Here is a 20,711-nt window from a genome sequence, read left to right on the forward strand (position 1 = left end):
TTGAGCCGCGTCGAGTGGAGCTGTAAGCTTCTTTTCCCCACGACCAACTCGACTGCACGTTGCAACGGAGTTGCTCGGAGTTGCTCGGAGTGGCAACAAAATGATTTACAAAAGATAACAGAAATGGCTCGCTGCTCGTATGTATGTTGGCCTACAAAATTCGAGAAAAGGAAAATAAAAATCATGGAAAATACATTGAGAGCGGTTAATGTTGTGGTTCCTCCTCATCCACCCCTTTGCCACCAGTTTTACAGTCGGCAGCTAATGGTTCTGTGCATTGTTTTTGTGGTTACAGCGAGCCCCACCTCTGATGCACTTTGAAATGATTTTCCAAAGCTCGGCCACAGCCCCAAGAAAGCAGCACACAGAGCCAAACCGAAAAGCGAAGCGTTAAAAATTCAACTTGAAATTACTTGTGCTGTTTTTTGTTCCATTGCCCCTGCTGATGATGCTCGTAAGTCTTGGTAACATTACTTAGCCAAAGTCGGAGTGAGGAAAATGGCCAAAGAATTTCCCTCAAACGTGAGAATGGTGGCAAATTAATGGAAGACGATTTTTGTGTCATTTGTTTTGGCAAAGGAAATTGATTTCCAATACCAGAAATAAAAGTTTGTGTGGAAAGGCATTTCGCCAAGTCTCAAACTTGTTGAATGAAGATGTATGTTCCTGCGTTTGCCAACACTTTTTCTGTTGTTTTCTGTTTTTAGTTTTCTGTTTTCTGTTTCTTTTTTGTTTTTGTTTTTGTTTTTGTTTTCTGGCGACCAATCCCCATTTCTTTCACAAGCCAAGTTGGCCGAGGTTAAACGCTGCGTTTGCCGGCAAACAACATGATGCCTGATCATCAACATTAAAGCCAAGTGCCTGGCCCATGGCTCTTTGCTTTTGCTATTGCTGTGGCCCCTTTTCTCCCCCTGATAAATGCAGCTAACCTATATTTTAGCTCTCTGCATGGCTAAAATGGCGTTGTGAAAAACATTATTAACCGATTTTTATTGCATTCTACTTTGGCCGTGGCTGCGACTGTGACTGTTGCTGTTGCTGTGGCTTCAGCTGGTCCAAAGGCATTTGGAGGCGGTTAACTGGCCATTAAGGGGCGTTCCTAATGTATCTCGATGCCATGATGGAGAGCCCGGCCAAAAGGCAGGTCTTAGCCAGGCTGCAACGCATCGTCTCGAACTCGAACAACGTCCTCGTCTTTGTCTTCGTCTTCGTCTTCATCCTCACTTGGCAGCCTTTAGTTTTAGTGGCATTTCAGTTGCCAGTTTGTGCTGCCGGCTACATGCGAATTTTCCTTGCCTGGCATTTGGCCGCTTGTCTTTGGTGGGCTGAGCCCGACTCGTAAAATCATAAAACAAATTAATTGGCACTGCCGTGTGCAGAGGGTATGTGTTTTGCCAGCCAAATAGCCTTGGTCCTTGCCATTTTCGAGTTTATTTCAGTTTTCAGTTTTTCAGTTCTTTAGTTTTTTTTAGCTTTTCAGTTTTTCCATGGCGCGGTTTCCGCTTAGCTAATTTGCAATGCAGTTTGCTCTTTTCGCTGTTGTTTTGAGGTTCTGTCTGGTTTTTGCCTTTTTGTGTTCTGCTCGGTTTTGAGGCCAATTTTGAATGCAACTCGTCGATTGCTGAATCGGTTTTGTGTGTCGCACTTTTGGTTTCTGGTTTATTTAATGACTTTTTGCAATTGTTTTCGTGAGCGGATTTTCAAAATTGGTTCCACTGAGCTTGGCAGCGGCTTTTAGTTCGTTTTGCCTTTGCTTTTTGCCGTTTTGCAGCTCAAGGTTAAGTGGCATTCGATTCGTTATTGCAAGAAATAAAAGCTGCGCCCCTTGCCGCGATTTTGGCTTTATGGTACAATTTCATTGAGCTGCTAATAAGTGCTGCTGCTGCCGATTGTTTATGAGCTTTAAATGTGGGCTGTGGTTGTGCGGCCCCGAAATGTCGAGCGAAAATTGCCAGGCTCTGGCCCACGGGGCGTATGCGCAATGTGGTGCGAGTGCGAGTCATTAGAACTTGGCTTATTGGCTTCATTAGCCGAGCCCTGCATGGCACTTGATCGATGGCTCCATGCCATAAGCCATCATTAGCCATATGGCAATTTATATGCTGGCCGGAGATCTCATGATCCAGCGAACGCGAACGATCTCAATCCGTTGTTTGTCTTATGAAAAGTTCACAGATTAATCGAACTCATTGATCAACATTGGAACGGAGCGATAGTAAATGATTTTGTAACAAAGCATCCATCAAATTTGTTATCTTCCGTTGATTTATCGTGATCTTTGCCAGTGGATAATCGCTCTGAATCTCCCATTGTTGCCGAACCTCCCACTCTGCTGAAAGCAATTTGCCGCCGACTGCACTTAACTGCACAGCAAATTAATTGAACAACTTTAAGGGATAATACTATACAATTTATTACTACTTTTGTGTATCCACTCAAACAAATATAGTGATTAATGTTAACATTAGTAATGCCAATTTTGTATCTTACACACATTTATCATAGAATAAAATACAATAATACATTAAAAACAATTTGAATAACAACAATTCCATTCATTTGGTTTTTTGAAGTTTAATAGTACACATTTTTGAATTATTACGTGGCACTTAATTAAGGGTTTTAATTACACCCTCAATGTAAATTAATCAGTTTAATCATTAAATTTATGATAGTTCTTAAAAAAACAAAAATGACTTTAAAATACATTTTATTACAAATTTGAAAACAACAATAAATATTTTAATGACTGAAAACTAGAAATATTTAAGTAGGATCTGGATGTTGTGATCATTTTTTCTCTGTGTAGCAATTGCATTGCCATTGCCTTTGCCATTGGCATTGGCTTTACTTCGACATCCCATCTGAAGCCAGCTCTTGAGCAATTTACGCATTTCATTTGATTTCAGACATTGCAACGTTGTCGTCTTCGTTGTTGCTGTTGCTGTTGCTGTTACTGTTGGTGTTGCTGTTGGTGTTGCCATTGTTGTTGACGATGGCGACCTTCCTTGTTACCAATGTGCCATGGCGAAATTAACGGCAATTAACTTGATTCGCTTTTGTTTCCATTTGGCCCTCCCCTGCCTTGACTGGCAATGCATTTTTCTTGCTGTCTCCTTGCCATTTTTTCTCTTTTTGCCATGTTTTTACCGCTCAGCAAGGCAACAACGGCGACAACAACAACGGGCATGAGGTAATAATTTACGAAATTGACAAGTGAATCATTCAGCGGTGCTGTAGAAGGTGGAGTGGGCATGGCGACTAAGCAGAAAATTAACGAGTAATTAGAAGTTCCTCCGATTGGCAGCCAAAGCGGCATCATCTTTATTGTTTCAGTTAACTCGTCTTCTCTGGGGGCGTGAGGTTGAGTTGAGGAAGTGTCGCCACTTAGTGGCGTTTTGTTTGCTTTTTATTCGCCCGCGTTTGGTTTCTTTGTTTTGCCAGGCATTGATTAATGAGCTGCGTCCGCCTGGTGGCATTGACTTTGATGTGGCAACGATATACAAGTATTTCCCGCCGAGTGCAGCTCAATATCAAAGTCATATGTACACACCTTGCCCGGTTTGCATGTTGTTCGCGATCGACAAGCGGCTGATTAGCCTCGAACACGCCGAGGATACCACAAATATGGCAGCCAGCTTGTCGACCACATCACGATGTGGCAACACAATTGCCAATGCAGTGATCGCAACAAGGAAATATGGATGTTCATTCTGGCGTTTTGTTCGCAAATCAGCTTAGCAGATCTCTCGGTTCTAATACTGATCTGCGGGTGAAGTTCACCTGCGGGCAGCAATTACCTTGATGATCACTCTGCTGATCCTTAACTCCGTTAGCTGATTTGTATTCCAAACGATGTTCGCCACAAGCTTATCTTTTAGTTTAACGAAAAGAAAATATTTAAGTCTAGTTTACTATGCAAAAGCATTAATTTTAACCCATGTAGCAGTAACTCAAAGAGAATATAATTTATATAAAGTGTTTTCTCATTTCTTTAAAATCGTAATTGTTTGTGTGTTTGTTTTTTAAAATGCAATGGTTTTTTTATATTTTATTCAATTTATATTAACTTGTTAAAAGCTTTCTTTTGCCATCCATCGTTTTGTATATCCTTCATTCTAGATAATAGTTCTGTGTCATACAAGAGTTTCTTAAAGGTGTTTTAGTATAAGTTGTAAGAAAAAAACTTTTTAATTAAAACAGAAAATAAATACATTTAAAGCAGACATGAATTTTGTTAGGAAATCTCCACTCGCAGCCAAGTGAATGTCCCCATCGCATCCCAAATCCATCACTTTTAATTCGAGTCACTTAATTCCCACTTAATAAATATTAAACAGAGTTAACCTTATTTGGGCACAGGCGATCAAAGCGAGTGCCACACAAATTGTTTGTGACTAATTTACACAATGAAAGGTCATTGTTTCCACTTCAATTAGCCTTTTACTTGGCGGCTAAAACAGAAGCGCCTGCACTGGCTGTTGTTTTCTGGCCCGGCCGCTGACCAAATCGGAGTGCGTTTAATGCCCGATGTGTCTCGTCGACTTGATGACTCGCCTCTCGCCTCTCGACTCTCGAATTTCAAATCTCGACTGCCGACTGTTGACTGTTGACAATCGGACAACTTGAGCCGACACTCAGTGGAATCGGCGGACTTATGACAACAAAGTAGCCAAGAGTTGCAGCGGATTGCATAAAATGCCAAATTGTCTGGCCCGACGAGCAGCTAACAGCTAACAACAAACGAGGAATGGCCAAATTTGGAGCTGCCAAGTGGAAAATGCAAGCCGAGCTTCGAGCCAGCTGGTTTTGGTTTATGGCCGGTTCAGACCGGCCGGCTTGCAATCTGACTGGCTGGCTAGCTGGCTAACTGGCTGACCAAAATTGGCCAACAACTCTAACTCTGGCTGCATGCAACAAAGTCAGCCCGCTATCCATTTAATTGCCACTAAAATGTCACAGCGGGCAAATTAAACGGTTTTATTATGACGGCAACTAATTCGAAGCAGTCACACACCAACACACCAAGACGCCAAAAGGCAAGAAAATAAGAGCCCAAAAACAAGACTTCTCGGGCAGAGGCAAGTGCACACAGGCGTCGTAAAATTAAATTTAATCCGCATGAAAGTGGCTTTGCCTGTTGGCTCTTTCACCTTTGGCCACACCCACTTTGCCTGGCTTTCCTGCCTTTTCGTTTGTGTCCCGCTCGTAAGCTGCCTGCTGCCAACTTGCAGCCGTGTTTATTTATTTGCCAACTCATTTAAGCAAATGACCAGGCCAAGACAGCGTCCGTTCCGATCGCGATAAGTCCGCCATATACGAGCACTGTGCATGCACACACTCGGCGGATGGCATTCAACTCTTGATAAATTTATGTCCGATCCCCATGTGGGCCGATTGTTCCTGGATTCGCAGTGGCTTGTTGTAGTGATTTCATACCCTAGTGGGGGGTACTTAAAATATTTATTTTCAAATTACCAAAAGCTGCATTTTTTCTATAAAGTTTTTACAATTTTTAAATATTATATTCTTAGAATATCATTTATTTACCTATCAAAGCAGGCAAATTTCTTAGAATTAATTATAAATTAACAACATCTTATGCCCACATTACTTTTTTGTCATGAACTACATTTATCATTAATCAAAACATTATTATCTAAGCTCCTTTTTTACGCAGTTTCGGCCCTAAAATTGCCTGCTCTCATACATATGTTTTCTTAACTTTTTTTTTTTTTGGTAGCTGCTTATCGGCTTGTCGTCTGCTTAAAGTGTTAAAACATTTTTTTCCGACTGCTGCAAAAGCGAAGAAATAAAAATGACTTGAGCAGCTACTTGAGCGGCTTTTGTTCCCTTTTGTTTGAGTAAACGCCGCATTTGGGTTAATTTTTGTTTTGTTGCTCGTGTCGCTTTTTTATTTTCAGCGCATAATTAATTTAACATGCACTTTGAATAACCCGAATCGGGCATCTTTCAAGTGGCACTCGAGTGAATCAATCTTCAGATTTCGGTACGCTCTTGAGGCTTGTTGAGACATTTTTGAGCGGCGCATGGCGCATGGAAATCATTTAGGGCGAATTTATCATCGAAAGCCTTGAAGCCTTTGAATGGCATCATTTAGTCATGAGCTTGCATCGCAACTTTATTAAGCCCTCCATTAGGCTGTTTCACAGCTAACTGGCTTACAAGTGCCTCAAAGTGCATTAATGGCTGGGTAAATAGAAGAGAATTTATCTCGCCTGGCTGGCCATCAGCCATCAGCCATCAACATGAAATCGGCTTTAAAAGTTATTAACAAGCGCTATTTGGCTAATTCATTCATTTGGTGGGGGCAGGCCTTCATGGCTAATTAAATGGCTCAAAGTGATTCAAGAGAAGGTTAATGTGTGGGTGTCGGCATTTGTCGTGGGGCAACATCAAACACATACTCACATGCAGCTGCAGCCGATCGGCATATGTAAATGCTGTATTCGGTTAATGGCCGACGCCCACGCAGAATGCCGAAAATATGTGACACATTTAGATACATTTTATACGAAAAGTAAAATGAAAAACTCATTCGAAAGTAGTTCAGGGCAACAAAGTGAGCTAATTACTCAATTATAATTCCGTTTGGCTGCTTGAAAATATGTTTTGTATTGCAGGAAACCAAAAACACGTCTCAAGACCAATCCCCCCTCCTCACACTGCCATTTGCCATTAGTTGTGCCACAATAAAATTGCCCGCTGGCAAAAAGTGAGGCAATTAAGCAAATTGGAAAATTGCATGCTCCCGACGCTGTTTCGGACACTTTTTCCCCGTTCCGTGCAATGTTGGTAAGTGTTGGTAATGCCAAGATATGCATCGACAAGGGCGCGAACACCGATGAAGACAGATGCTCGGGGTAAATTATGGCAAAAACCCTGCCCTTCTAAAACTTCGAAATACTCAGCCACATCCCATGTCTGATGTTTAAGTGCCACACGATGGGGCAGGCATAAAAAGCCCAAAACTGGCAAATAAAAGAAAAACTTATAAATTAATCAGGCGTCGCAAATATGCAAATCTGGATTTCCCCTACGGTTTTTTTTTTCTGCTATTTATACTCTTGCTTTGCGGCCTGCATAAAATTTACTGCAAAATTTATGTGGCAAGCGGGCAAAACGGTAAACGAAAAAGTAAAACTGCCGCGCCTGCGCGGTTTTCGCTTTTCGGTTTTTAAGCTTTTAGCTGTTTCATTTTTGTTTCTTGACTGGATTTGGAGTTTGGGTTCTGGGAGTGGCGCCCATTTGGCCTGGGTGTCGCTGAGGCCAAGCGTATCGTTTTGTAAACAATTTTCGTTGTTTCAGTTTCAGTTTCGGTTTCAGTTTTTGCTCATTTCATTTTTCATTTTCCATAGCTGCGGCTTAAAGACCCAAATGCTGACAGCCAAATGGATGGCTAAGGCTAGACCTTGTCCCGCTCACTCGATTCTCGAGATATGCTTTATTACTCCTATTTATATATAGGTATATAGGTACATTACATAATTGCGGCCCTGGCTGTCTGATTGAATTGGAATGGAGCGCATGTCAAGAGTTCAGAAATATCGTTTATTAGTTGCAAGTTCTCCAATTGTTACCCAATTCGTTATTTGAACTTCACAGTCGAATGGCCCAACTGCGTCTGTGTCGCCTTGCCCTTTGGCCCTCTTCTCTAATTGAATCCAAAGTTTTTCCATTAACCCACTCCCCCGGTGAAATGTAAAACAAATCACCAAACTGACAGCGGAAAGAGGAAAATTTCTGTAGACTTTTCCGTCGCCGTTTTCCTTCTGTTGCGTGAGTTGCATAAACAAGACCCTGCTGTTATTGTTTCTGTTTCTGTTTCTGTTCCTTTTATTTTTTTTATTGTTGCTGCTGTGGTTGGTTGGCTGATTGCCCCAACTGCTTCAACCTGCCTGGCAGTTAGTTGCTTAACGCTTCGACAGTTTTTTCTCTTGCAGCCAGTCAAAGTTGACCTCATTCCCAAAAAAACAAAAAAAAAAAAAAAAACAAAATTGGGGGAAGCAAATTAGTGTAGACCGGGAGCTAATGACAATGTGTAATAGTAAATGACTTATAAATATGATGCGGGGCCGCTTGTCTTGGATTTCCAAACCAATTATCATGACTTACAAATGTCAAGTTGGTTTTTCCTTTTTGAAAATGACACACAAAGAGTGACAAAGTGGGCGTGGCTAAAGTATATACTTCCCTAGCCCCCCGATCCGCACGTTCCGCCATCGAAGTGCAAAGATCAAATAGTAAAGCGACCGCGAGCGAAACAGCAGCCCAAGTTAACTGTCAACTGGCCGTAATTAATTGCCGGCCGCGGCTACAACAAGTTGACTGCAGCCGGGTCTTAACTCTTTGCCACCGGTCCAAAGTCGGACTCTTTATGCGGCAGATGTGCTCGTAAAGATTTCCTCATTGTTGGACGTGTGCATAAAAAGCACTTAAGGAATTTTCACCTGAGAAGGGGAACGGCGGTTTCGTAAAGGAAATAAAATCTTGGCGAAAACTATGTCACTTGACATACTAGCTTTTTAAAATATAATGATATGCGCTCTACAAACTTGTAGCGATTTAATAAATTTGAAATGGCTGTCTCAAATTGTTTTTAAGTTTTTCATAGTTAGCATAGAAAATTACAAAATAAAAGATTGACAAGAGAAAATGTTGGGATAAAGTCTCATTGTGTATTGTTAGTTCTTAAAGATAATTGCTGACGAGGTAAAGCAAATAACCTAGTGTTGAACATAAATCTTTCTTAAGTCGGCTAAAAGCCACCCTCATTTGCACCCCAATTTAATCGAATTCGGAAATGGGAACACTGGTAATCCGGTCAAGTTGTATCATTTCACGAGGGCGATTGACAATTGCGCATTTCGAATTTAGATGCGCTGGCGATGCATCTGCAATCGAATGCCAGCTGACGATTAGTGAGACGACTAGCAACGACAATGAGCAATTAAGTCGCTTATAATGAGCTAATTAGAAATAAAGCACAAAAGACACGAACAATTGTCTGAGATTCTGCGCAAAAAAATAGCGAAAAGTATAAAAAGATTGCCAGCGATTTGCCGTTTCAAGTGCACGCAGCTGTGCGAAAAATGCAAAAACTGAGATTAATGTCAGGCTCCAAGATCGGAGGGTTGGCTAAATGTGGGACGTGCCAAAGTCGCGATTTGCGAATGACACGTGTGCGTTGATAGTGATAGCAGCAAAAGCAGCATTGACTGCATCACAAACCGGCCAAACAAAGCCACTGCCACAAAAGAGTTAAGGCCAAGAAAAGGGAACGCAACTGAATGCGTTGCGCTAAATGGCATAAAAGATAGCGATAGCTCGCTGGCTAATCGGGCCAAAAAGCACACTGTGTGTTGACTGTTGAGTGTTGGGTGTTGACTGTGTTCAATGCAACAAGCACGTGAGGCCCGATAACGACTCTGCCAGCGGAAGTTGGGCCTGTTTTGGCCTTTGTTGGCTTGTTGTTGGCCTGCACTGCCTGGTGGAACTCGGCACTGACTGATAAGGCCGGGCCAAAAATATTACGAAACACTCGAACCGCCTGATAAGCGCCTCAGTTGCTAACTTTGCTAACTGCTGTTGGCCAGCCAGCGCACTGCCAATTGAGCAAAACTTTCTGCCGACCAGATATGCAGGTGCAAATGATGCAATTACACGATTGCAAAACCAATGTCGCTGACAGCAAAAACGTTTTTATTGTAACTATTATTTGAGTCGTTTCCTACCCGACATAAATAATTTAAGAATGCTGAAATTTAAAATTAATCATTATTTGTACAAGTGGCAAATTTTAGTTGTTTTATTCATTTTTTACCATGTTAGATAATAATAAGAAATTTTTTAAAAGCAATTGTATTACTTTACCTGCATAAAAAATTATAAATTACTAAAATGTTAAGTTAAACAATAGTTGTCATGTAAAAATCGTACTTAATCCGATTTTTAGTTGAAGATTTATGGTATTTATTTTTTTTTTTAATTTTACGATGTTTTAAATCTTTTAATAGCAATTGTTTATTATTTTATTTTTTTCAACATGTTTTAAATTGGTTTTCGTTTTGGAACAAACCATTTATCCCAAGCCTATATTCAAAATACAATATTTCTTTCTGCCCATTAAATACCTCTTATGGTCCAGCTTTATTCCCAAATTAATTTCATATTTCCCCAAAGGTAAAGAGCACACCTATTTTCAAATTTCCATAAACAAAGGCATTACGGATAGATATGGCTTGACTCCACACACGATGTCGGGACCAAAGCGTGAAATTTAAATAAATGCACTTGAGGCCTTCGGAGCAGCCTTTCTTCGATGTGCCGCCGGGCAAATGACCCCATTAACATTTCCACGCATATACGCGTCTATATGGGTACGGGGGAAAACCTGCTGCGGAAAACCAACGCACTCGCAACTCCGCAAGGGAAACTCTCTTGGGTGCATTCTACCACGTGACTATTTTTAGGTATCTTTCCCCATTTTATTTCGGCGGCTTCCAACGAGTTTGAATAAATTAACAGCCTCGATGTGGTTCGGTCTCGAGTATTCGCCTTTAATTACTTGCAGTTGTCTCAAAATTAAGTGGCTATCTGCCTGTGAGAGGCTCTCTAATTAGGCCGCTCGGAGCACCTGAACCTGTGTTAAATATTATGCCCCGACGGAGACAAAGATAAAGCCCAGTAAATACGAGTGGTCGGCATTGTGGCAAAGGCGCAAAAGAAGGAGCGTAATCATTGACTGCGGTCAGAATGTTTGAGAATTCCGGGGAAAAGGTGTTGAGCGGTCGAAACATGGCCGCAGATACCTCTGTGTGTCTATGTGAGTCAAGTGTTTGGTTAAATATTCTTGCCTGGGTCAAAGGTCAATGGTACAAGTTCAGGTTGTTCCCAAACAACAATTTTTCTGGCTAGAAGCATCTGCGGCAGCGTTGGGATTTGAGGAGTAAAATGCAGTTCAATGAAAATTAAATAAAATATAAATATACATAATATATTAATATTTGATAATGTTGATTTGGTTAAAATTTGAAAATATTGTGTGCCAAAAATAAATGTATTCAATACTTCATTTTTTTTTATTCCAAACTAATATCGATGATAAATTTGATAAAAGGTTTCTAACAATATATTTTTATAAATCTCTATATATTAAAAAATTTATCTTTAATATTGATTATGAAATTTATGATAATACCTTAATACAATTATGTTATAAATTCTTCTTTAAATAAGTGCACTTGAAATATATTGTTAATTATAGGTTTCTGTTTCTGCGATAGCACAGAATGATGTCCATTTCTTTTCTTTTGATCAATGTCGAATATCTCTGCCAAAGTCTCGCTCCACTTGCCAGTTATTTATATCTGTATTTTGCTCAATTGTCAAGGCGTATCTACAAGATAAACAGCGGAAGGCCGGGCCGATACATGTTTGAGCTAGCGCTAACAGTTTGAGCAAATAAACAGCCGCAAATCCACCTCCGTTTTGACCACAAGAGCCCACACACACAACACACACTAGACACTCGCCGTGTTTGCCTGTATTTATCCGCACCGAAGGCAAATATTTCCGCATTCGAAATGCAAACGCAGCCTTCGCCTTTTTGCTTGCCTGCTCCTCTGGTGATTTCTGATCGTTTAGTGCTGCTCGTTAGTTTTGACAACTCAACTATTTTTGTTTGTTTTGTCTGTCTTTATCTGCGGGTATGCAGTCGTATTCTCGGATGAAAACTTTTCGCCCTGCCTGCATTAAGATTCATTCACCTGTGGAATCTGAAGTTTTCACCAACTTCTCTTGTTTGCCAGTCGGAGTTGTTGTTTATGGCTTATTGGCTACCGTTTTGGCCCGGCCATTGTGGTTGCCGTTGCCGTAACTTTGTTGCATTACTTTCACTTTTTTCGCACGGCAACAAAAGCCGGCGATTTCTTCTCCCACTTCTTGGCTGAAAGTGGGAGCAACTTGGCTTTTATGCAACAACTTAAACAATCCAACTGCTTTATGGCGGCAGTTGTTGCCAGTTTGTGGGGCCGAGTCGCGATTTGTGGCTTACAGGTGTTTACCTTTACCGGCATCATAAGCAAAAACAACAACAACAGCAACAGCCGGCAACAGCTGTTGGTTGGGCAAACTAAAAAAAAAAAACACAAATCTATGGGGCACACTTACAATCGCCGGGATTCCTGCTGTGGCAATTTAAATGCAGCATTTGTTGCCACGGTTTATTGAACAGTTAAACAGCGTTTTAACCCACTTTTTTCTGCTCTCCATCGTTGCCGGCTCGTATATTGCAATGTGCTGATTAGGTAAAGCCATGGATGCTTAGTAAGTTCGCTTATCCAGCTAGCTGGCTAGTGAATGAAATCCGAGTACTTCCTTATTGTCTATAGTCTATAGTTTGTGGGTTCGTTAGACTGCCGTTTGATTGCGTTAGGAATCAGCTTTCAATTATATTGTTGGGCAACTGCTGGCGAGTTCACAAGACTCACTGCTCGGTTAGAGTTTTAATGCGACGCGGAGAGGGGAGATTCCTTAATTAAACTTTAGTTTCCACGAGCCGGCTTTAAGTTATTTCCAACAAGTGCCAGTGCCAGTGCCAGTGCCAGTGCCAGTGCCAGTGCCAGTGCCAGTGCCAGTGCCCCATGCCGCATGCCCCATACCGCATGCCCCATACCGCATGCTTCTCGGCATATCATGGCAAATGGGCAACAATTTGAAAAGTTTCCAAAGCCGCCCCATCGCTCGCATCTTGGCAATTTTCAAAGAGTGCAAATACTTCGACAAGGCAAGAGAGATAACAACAAATGCCAATCATTGTTTGCGTAGCTCATCAGCAGCTGTTTGCCGCTCGCTGGCTGCACAGGCGCAGCTACGCCGCATCCATGAGATACTTTTATTTTACTTTGCTTTACTTTACTAAACTTTACTTTGTTTTGTTTCACTTTGTTTGCCTTGGCCGCTCAGCCACTTGAAAGTGTTAAACTAGTGTGAAGTCCGAGCTTCAGTTGAGATATACATACAAATAATGGGGAGGAAGCGGGCGGCTTAGGAACAGAGCTGTTTTGCCGCTCCGCAGATCAGTTTGTTTATTTACTGATGCAAAAACTTGATTACGATTTCCTGGCCTAGAGATATTTTCAATCAAGTTATGCAAGCAGTTTTTAAAACATTTATCTGGGGAAGGATAGCAGTTAACTCTTAAGATACTTAAGTGTGTGAGATTTTCAAATGGTTTTGTTGGTTGTGAACTCAACCAATAAAGCTATGTAGATCTTTTTGTCCAAATAATGATTTTTTGTTTTAAATTTTTTGTTTAAACAAAATAACAATAAATGCGAATAAAGTACTACTGTTTTCCGGTTTAATTTATGTTTATCAACTATATTTTCTCATAACACTCCTAAACTTTTTCGTTTCAGCTATAATTTATTTGCTTTTCCATATATTATAAATCAAGCAAACTATCAAAAGCTGAAACCAAACTTTGTGCCAAACGAAAAATTATGCAATTTAAATGTTCCCCAGCTGCAACATTAATGAAGCTGTTTAAATGTGTATATATAGTTTGGCTTTATATCTTTGGCACATTTAGCGTATAAAACGACTCAAACGTTAGTCTCTTAGGTCTTTTGTAGTTTTTGGTTTTGGCTTTTGCGCTTTTTTATACTACATTTTGCATTTGGTTTTGCGTTTTATGCTAATACCGAGACGTGCAAAAATTCGCACTTTCCAACTCGTTTGGCATGCCAAATTCTCATGCCCATTCCAAAAAGGCAAACTTTTGCATTGTGGCTTCGTAGTTTGCGAATTTTATAAGTTTCTGCACCACAGCAGCGGCGAACGGCCCAAATATCAATTAAGGCCATAGCCGTAGCCGTAGCCGTAGCAATAGCCATAGCCATGTTTTCACTTTCCGTTTGGCAAGTGGGTCACCGAGACGCACAGAAAAGAATGCCGGGAAAATCTTCTCAGCATATACACATGTATGTATAGTACATTTGTGTGGCTGACGATGACCCACTTGCCGCTTGGTTGGCCAAAATCATATAAACCATAAATTTGCGGCATCTAATCGCATGGCAAACAAGTTAATTTGCAACTCCGCCGGCAGCCAACTGGGACAGGCCACACCTGCGAAACGAGCATCGTGCAACGTGCAACGTGCAACATGCCCCATGCCGTATGCCGTATGCCGCATGCTCCATGACTCAGATCCCGCGCAGCTGCGTAAGTTTCCGGGTTAATGCTAATGCTAATTCAGTCCCGAGCCTCATTGTTCCCATTGTTCTGGCCAGAGATGCAATTGCCCAGCCGGAGATAGCGGATGCAGGCGAAATGTCAAAAGTGAAGCCACATAATAACGCTGGCGGGTTGACTTTTCCGTTTATCCATATGAGTGGTAGAGGTAGCGAATGGCCAAAAGCTCTTCGGACCGCCTTGGCATAGTTCTCGTTCTCGTTCTCGCCGAGCCCGAGTCTGAGCATAATTGCACAGCCCCACGAGTTGGCCCAGATCGAGGCTCATAACTCCATTGCTGCGGCTAACTCGTATCTGTAGCTAGGCAAATACACGATAATGACACGTCTGCGAGCTCAGCATTTGTCATGTCCCTGTGTATTTTGTGGCTTATCAAATGGCCAATTTGGAAATCATTAAGTTTTACGGCTCCATTCCAATGAAGCCAACTAAAATACAAGCCGGCAAACAAATAAACACAAGTAATAGCGTGCTCTCCACACGTCAAAAAGAAAAACAAATTATGGCTAATCGCTGCCGCAGGATAATACAACTGAATCCCGAAAGCATCGCCACTTCTAATTCGCCGTTTCCTGCCGCGTAATTGTGCCTTTTTTTCGAAAAAAAAAAGAAAATCTGACTGATCTGCGTGTTGGCAGCGAATAAAATAGACTGCAGTTACAGTTAACGGCATCTAATAGATACTTTGCCACCTTGGCATTAACATATGCAAACGAGTAGTAAAAAGCAGCCATAAAGGGGAAATTGAAAAATCAAGAACAGGCTTATTTATTGCGAAGTGGTTGGATTGATTTAAAAAGGGGAGCAAAGTTACTCATAGGCCCAGTGTACTCGCAATGCGTTGCATTGAGGTCATAGGTACTTTCCCAGCCCTTGCCCACATTCTGTACTCAAGTAGCTCGATCTTTTTCTCACTGCACTTTCACCAACGCCCAACTGGTAAATTAATTACCCAAATGCATTCTGCCATTAGTCAGCCGCAAGTGCAACAAGCTGGGGTCGCCTTATGCTGGCCATCGATTTGAGTTCGACCCGCCAATCGGTTAATTAAAATCTCCCACTTTTTGCCACCTGCTATCAGCCCAAAATCCAAGACCGTGCCTAAGTGATGTTGCCAAAGAGCCCGAGGCGCGATTTCAAGCCATTGTGAAACTTCATGGAGCCGTGGCCAAAAAAACCAAACCAACGCGAATGGGGAGCCACCCGCAAATCTTTCACCTGCCACAACTTCGTCTGGCCACGCCCACTGGTGTACCCATATTACAGCCCTCACCCCCGCGACGGCAAATTACCTGGGCTACAAATTGAGCGCAAACGCATAATTAATTCCACAGTGCCAGCGATGGTGGAGGAAAAATGGGAAAAAATTAAGTTAATGTTTTGAAATCAGCAGGTAGCCGGCTAGAGTCGACTATAGCGGCGGTGGAGACACACAGACAGTCGCACACATAACGGTAATTGTGCGGCGGGGCAACAACACAGTAGCAATCGGCAGTGGCATGCCCCCAGCGTTTCCAACATTTCCAGCTACCACATTCGATTCGACAACCGCCCAACAACTGACGAACATCAATCTGGCACTTGAAATGGATTTATCTTTAAGACTTTTGAAAGCAAGCCATTAGTGGGAACTAGGAATGGCAGAAACTTCGATATATGATTACAATTTCAGCGAAATTAAGGCCGACTTTTGATAGTTTGTTAGGCTTAAAATAAAAGGTGATTTATGCATATGCAAACAACTTCAAAAAGGGTTTTTGTATTTATAAGCTCGTATTAAATAAATAAATAATAATAAATAAGTATAGTTTACTTACTTATCATTTTTTACATGTCAACAAATGTTTCTGAAAACCAAATAAAAATATATATACATATATATAATTTTCGATAGTTATAAAGGCATAAAATGAAAGGTGATTCATACAAACAACTGCGAAAACTGTTTTTGTATTTATAAGCTCGTAATAAATATTCCAAGTTTACTTTTTTATCATTTTTTGAATTTCAACATATGTATATATTATTTAATACAAAATCTCTATTGAATTCAATCATCTCTCAGTAAGGTCAATATATTTCAAACTTATTTATTTTTCAATTATTTTTTTTTTACTAAAATATTTATGGTGAGTATTTTCATCTTTTTGTTGCATCTTTAGTGAGAATCGACTGTCATCGAATGTATTATGGATTCGAGGTCTTGACAACTCAATCGCCTAGCCTCGAGTTGCAATCGAGTACTTTACCATCTTGCGACCACTTTGGCAATTAACCGTTAATGCGAATGCGTCTATGGCCCCCAGACACGCTCTCCTGGCCAAAATGTGCGAACAACGCCATTGACTCAACACGAGTGGAATTTGAATTTGAATTTCAATTCGATTTTGATGGTTGATGGTTGATGGTGGAGCCAATGCCGCTGGCGTTTCTCGCTGAAAGTTTCTCGCACCTGCGCAACTTACTTCGATGACTTGCCAGCTTGTCTGCTCACCTGGCGGAGCAGCACCCCTCCACATCCACCTCCACCTCCTTTTTCTCCTCTAATTTTCAACTCCCAAATGCTCGACCGACTTGCGTTTCATAATACCCATGAAAGCCGAGACGCTGCTGCCATGGTGTTTGTTTCACTTTTTCGGTTTTTTACTTTCACTCGCCAGTTGCCAGTTGCTTGTAGCTTTTTGCTGGTTGCTTGTGGCCCGGAGACTACAAAGTCTCATTGGTTTTGGTCAGATTTCGTGGAGTGCTCGGCGGCGATCAAGAAATCAAATTCAATTTCATTGTTGCACCACCAATCTCAGCCACCCCTTTGAAAATGGGGGAAAAAAAAGGGGGGCTTTCTAAACTGGTAAAACAAATTCGATTCGCTTTGATTGAAATTGTGAGGCATTTAAAATTGTTTTGGGTCACAATTATACAAATATTCCTCCGATTTCCCCCGTCTGTTTTTCTATTCGCTGCACTTTCGTTTTCCGCTTCTACCCGCTGCAATTACGCCGCAATTACAGTTATGTTTATGTTTTTTATTTTGATTTTCAGCTGTCTGGCCAACAAAAAAAGAAAACTGAAAACTAAAATCACAATTGCCAGCGAAATTAACCGTTAGCCATGTTACGTACGTGCTACTTGGAAACTCTTAGATCGGAGTTTCAAGTGCCTTTTTCCGCTGGCAACATTTTCATTTTGCTTTTGGGAAAGTCGTCTGCTGGCTTGGAAAACGAATTATGCAGCAATAGCCTAATTGAGCTCTTATTTCTGCTCACGTACAGATCTCGGTCATGTGTCAATTTCCGCGCCCCCTGTTTGCATAATGTACACAGTTTTCAACTTGAACTAAGCCCCAATCAGCGGGTGGCCCAACTACCACCTACCGATCTGAGATCTCAGATTAACGATAGGTGATCAATGTTTGGCATACTGGAAAAAGCTAGGGGTTTTAATAAACGAGTCCCAAATTTCGACCAAGAAAGTCATTATTTATTTCGAAACATATTCTAAGCCTCATTTCTATAAAATAAAATATAATTTTATTGTTATTTTGGAGTGCCACATTTATCTCTATTCTGTCAGCAAATCTTTCACTATTCCTGAGTAAATTTGTTTTACTAATCGGTTGATTATAAAACCTCTTTTAAAATTTACGAAAAATATCAGTGATAAATGAGTTTTAAGTTATGGTTTTTTAAGGTGTATCTGCAACTTGCATCATGTTTTAAACCTGACCAGACGAACAGCAATTGCGAAAGCGAAGCGAATTGGAAATATTCGCATGTTTGGGTCAAAATTCGTTAATCAGTATTATATAATGACCCACACAGTTTCTTTAATGACTTTTCTGGCTGCGGTTGTTGTTGTTTGTCGATTCAAACTTCAGTCGCATCTGCGATCTAATAAAGCATAACCAACCGAGTCTCCATTGGACAGCTCAGACTGTTTCGCATTATGCTCGAAATGGGTTAAGTGGCTTTCAATTTAGACACAGCGAACACAAAAATGCGAACAATATTCAATTCCATTTGCCCTGACTTGCTAAATGAGTCAAATGAGGTTGGCGAAGGCGGGACGGGGAAATTGGGGCGTTTTGGCCACGCCCTTGTGAACGAAAACGCTTCCGGCAGCCAATATGTATATGAATAACACATCGACATTGAGTCACCCACATGTTGCGATGCAATGTGTGATCCAAAGAAAATTTGTCATTCAATTACAATTCCTGCCCGGCTGCTCTTTCCATTCCGATTTCCAATTTCCAATTCCATTTGCCCATTTATTTCAAGTTGAAGCGCAATTGCAGGCCGAAGTTGCATGATCGGGGGACATGGCGAGTTACGTAAATTCTGATACCGCCATGTCTGTGCTTAGCCTTTCCAAAGGTAAATAAATAAAATAAAACAACGCCAGACGGAAGGCGAATGTTCCGTTTTCGAAACGCGTCAAATGACAATGGGAGAATTTATTATCGTTCAGCGCTCCACAGCTGACTCAGCCAGCCGGTCGGTCGATGATCGGTGGTTATATGTTAGGCCATATACACCCGATATACACAAACGAGTGTTGCAGCCCATATTTCCCCATATTGGCGGCGAGTGTCAAAAATGCCAGGCGTTGAGCGTTAAGCGGCATTTTGTGCACCAATGCAACAATGGAGGCTGCCTAATCCACAGACAATTAACCCAAATTGCACTGCTCAAGTCAGTTTGGCACGTGGGCAACTTTCGCGTGTTCTTGCGAAAATTGCAGCAGCCGGGGACAGGGATCACACTGACAGAAAAACACTTAGAATGTTAAATAAGTTAAACAACTAAAAAAAAAACCATTTCAAATTAAAATCTCAATTGAACCTCAAGTATCCATTGGAAAAGCCAAAATTTAATTTTTTGGCTAATGAGCCAGGTTGTCAAAAAAGAAAGTCATAAACATTAAAATACTTTCCAGTGCAGCGTAGATAATTGCACAAGACGACTTCGTCATTGGCGGCAGCCGGCAACAGACATCGGTCGACTGGCATTTGAAAGTCTTTGAGTTGCTGCAGTTAGCTCACATAAAAATTGCCTCGGCCCAAGGTAATGGGCAATTAGCTGCAGCAACCTTCTGGGCCAACATGGGCTAGTCAAACAAATGAGGCAAGCGGAAAACAAACTCCGGAGTGCGCCTGTCATGGATACTGCAATTTGCTGCCCAGTCGCAGATACTCGCCTTTACAGATACAGATAGCCTTTAATTGGGTTTAACTGGCTGTCAATGGCGGTAGCCAGCTGGCGGGGGGTGGTCACTGCCCGGGGGGTGCACTTTGGCACTTTGGCAGACAGGGGTGCATGATCATCGGGGCAATGAGTGATCAAAGTTATGGGCAGGAGTCGGCTTTGCAGCAGGGGTGCTTCTATTGGAAGCCATAAATTTATCGGGGGTCTCAGTCGTTTGAGATATTGTCTTTCTATCTAATTGTCCTTGCTTTGAATGGGTTTAGAAATTCATATGGCCAAAAAAAATCAAAATTTAGACCAGATTTCTGTTTTAATTTGAACAATTATATGTTATCAAATTTTTATTGTGTCTACTATATTATTTTTCTCTTTATTCGCTTTTGATGTATAGAAATTACCCAAGCGACCAACGTATTCTTTTTTTTAAATGGTTTATCATATTCTGTTTGTATTGTGTTAAATATGAAATAAGAATAACAAATACTCAACGTGTAGATTTATAATACAAAAAGCTCTATTTCTACTTTCTTTCAATATACCTCAATTAGCTCAATTTCCGCACATTGATTCAGTTTTTTTTTTAATATAAGTAATTCTTTTTTTGCAAATATTTTTTGCACTCCTTCGCTATGAAAATATTTATTCCCGCAATCGATACCCCATAATAAGCCCCACTTCCGACACATTTTTGGCTACCAGACGAGAGACCCCAATTCGAATTCCAAATCACGGTTCGATCGGATTGCCAAAACTTGAGCTCATTTCGACTCATTTCGCCACCGAAGGCAAACGGAGAATATTTACGACTATCTGTGAAATTCGCATGCGTCTCAGGTTTCCGGCACGCGTTCACGCATTTCAAAGTGATCAAAAATAAAGGCGAGGATCGCAGGGGAAGTTGAACACGTTTTCCTGATAAACATAATGTGGCTGGTCGGAAGGGGAGTGACAAATTTCGGCACAGGCGCGCTGGCGGATACAAGTCGTATCTTACAGATACTGTATCTCTTAATTTTTGTTTACCCAGTGTAATTTGTTATCCACCCCATTGTGTCCCGCCCCTGCGGTCTGGTCATCCTTATCTGGACACCTTATCAGTGCACCACATATGACTCTGTCTGCGGTGGAATGGCAAGCGTAATCGTTAAACTCCGAGCGGTATTCCCAGGCTGACAAATTTGTTGTTATTTTTGTTGTTTTTTTTTTTTTTTTTTTTTTTTTGGGTTT

At 41.2% G+C, this 20,711-nt stretch overlaps 1 protein-coding gene across 5 annotated transcripts in view; it reads left to right on the top strand.

Annotated features, from left to right (window-relative positions):
* LOC128266479 (zinc finger protein 704) overlaps nucleotides 1-20,711 on the top strand; it is a 117,582-nt gene that overhangs the window by 34,960 nt on the left and 61,911 nt on the right. The gene's annotated exons all lie outside the window — the stretch shown is intronic.

Source organism: Drosophila gunungcola, chromosome 3R (assembly GCF_025200985.1).
Source record: "Drosophila gunungcola strain Sukarami chromosome 3R, Dgunungcola_SK_2, whole genome shotgun sequence".
Classification (NCBI taxonomy): Eukaryota; Metazoa; Arthropoda; class Insecta; order Diptera; family Drosophilidae; genus Drosophila; species Drosophila gunungcola.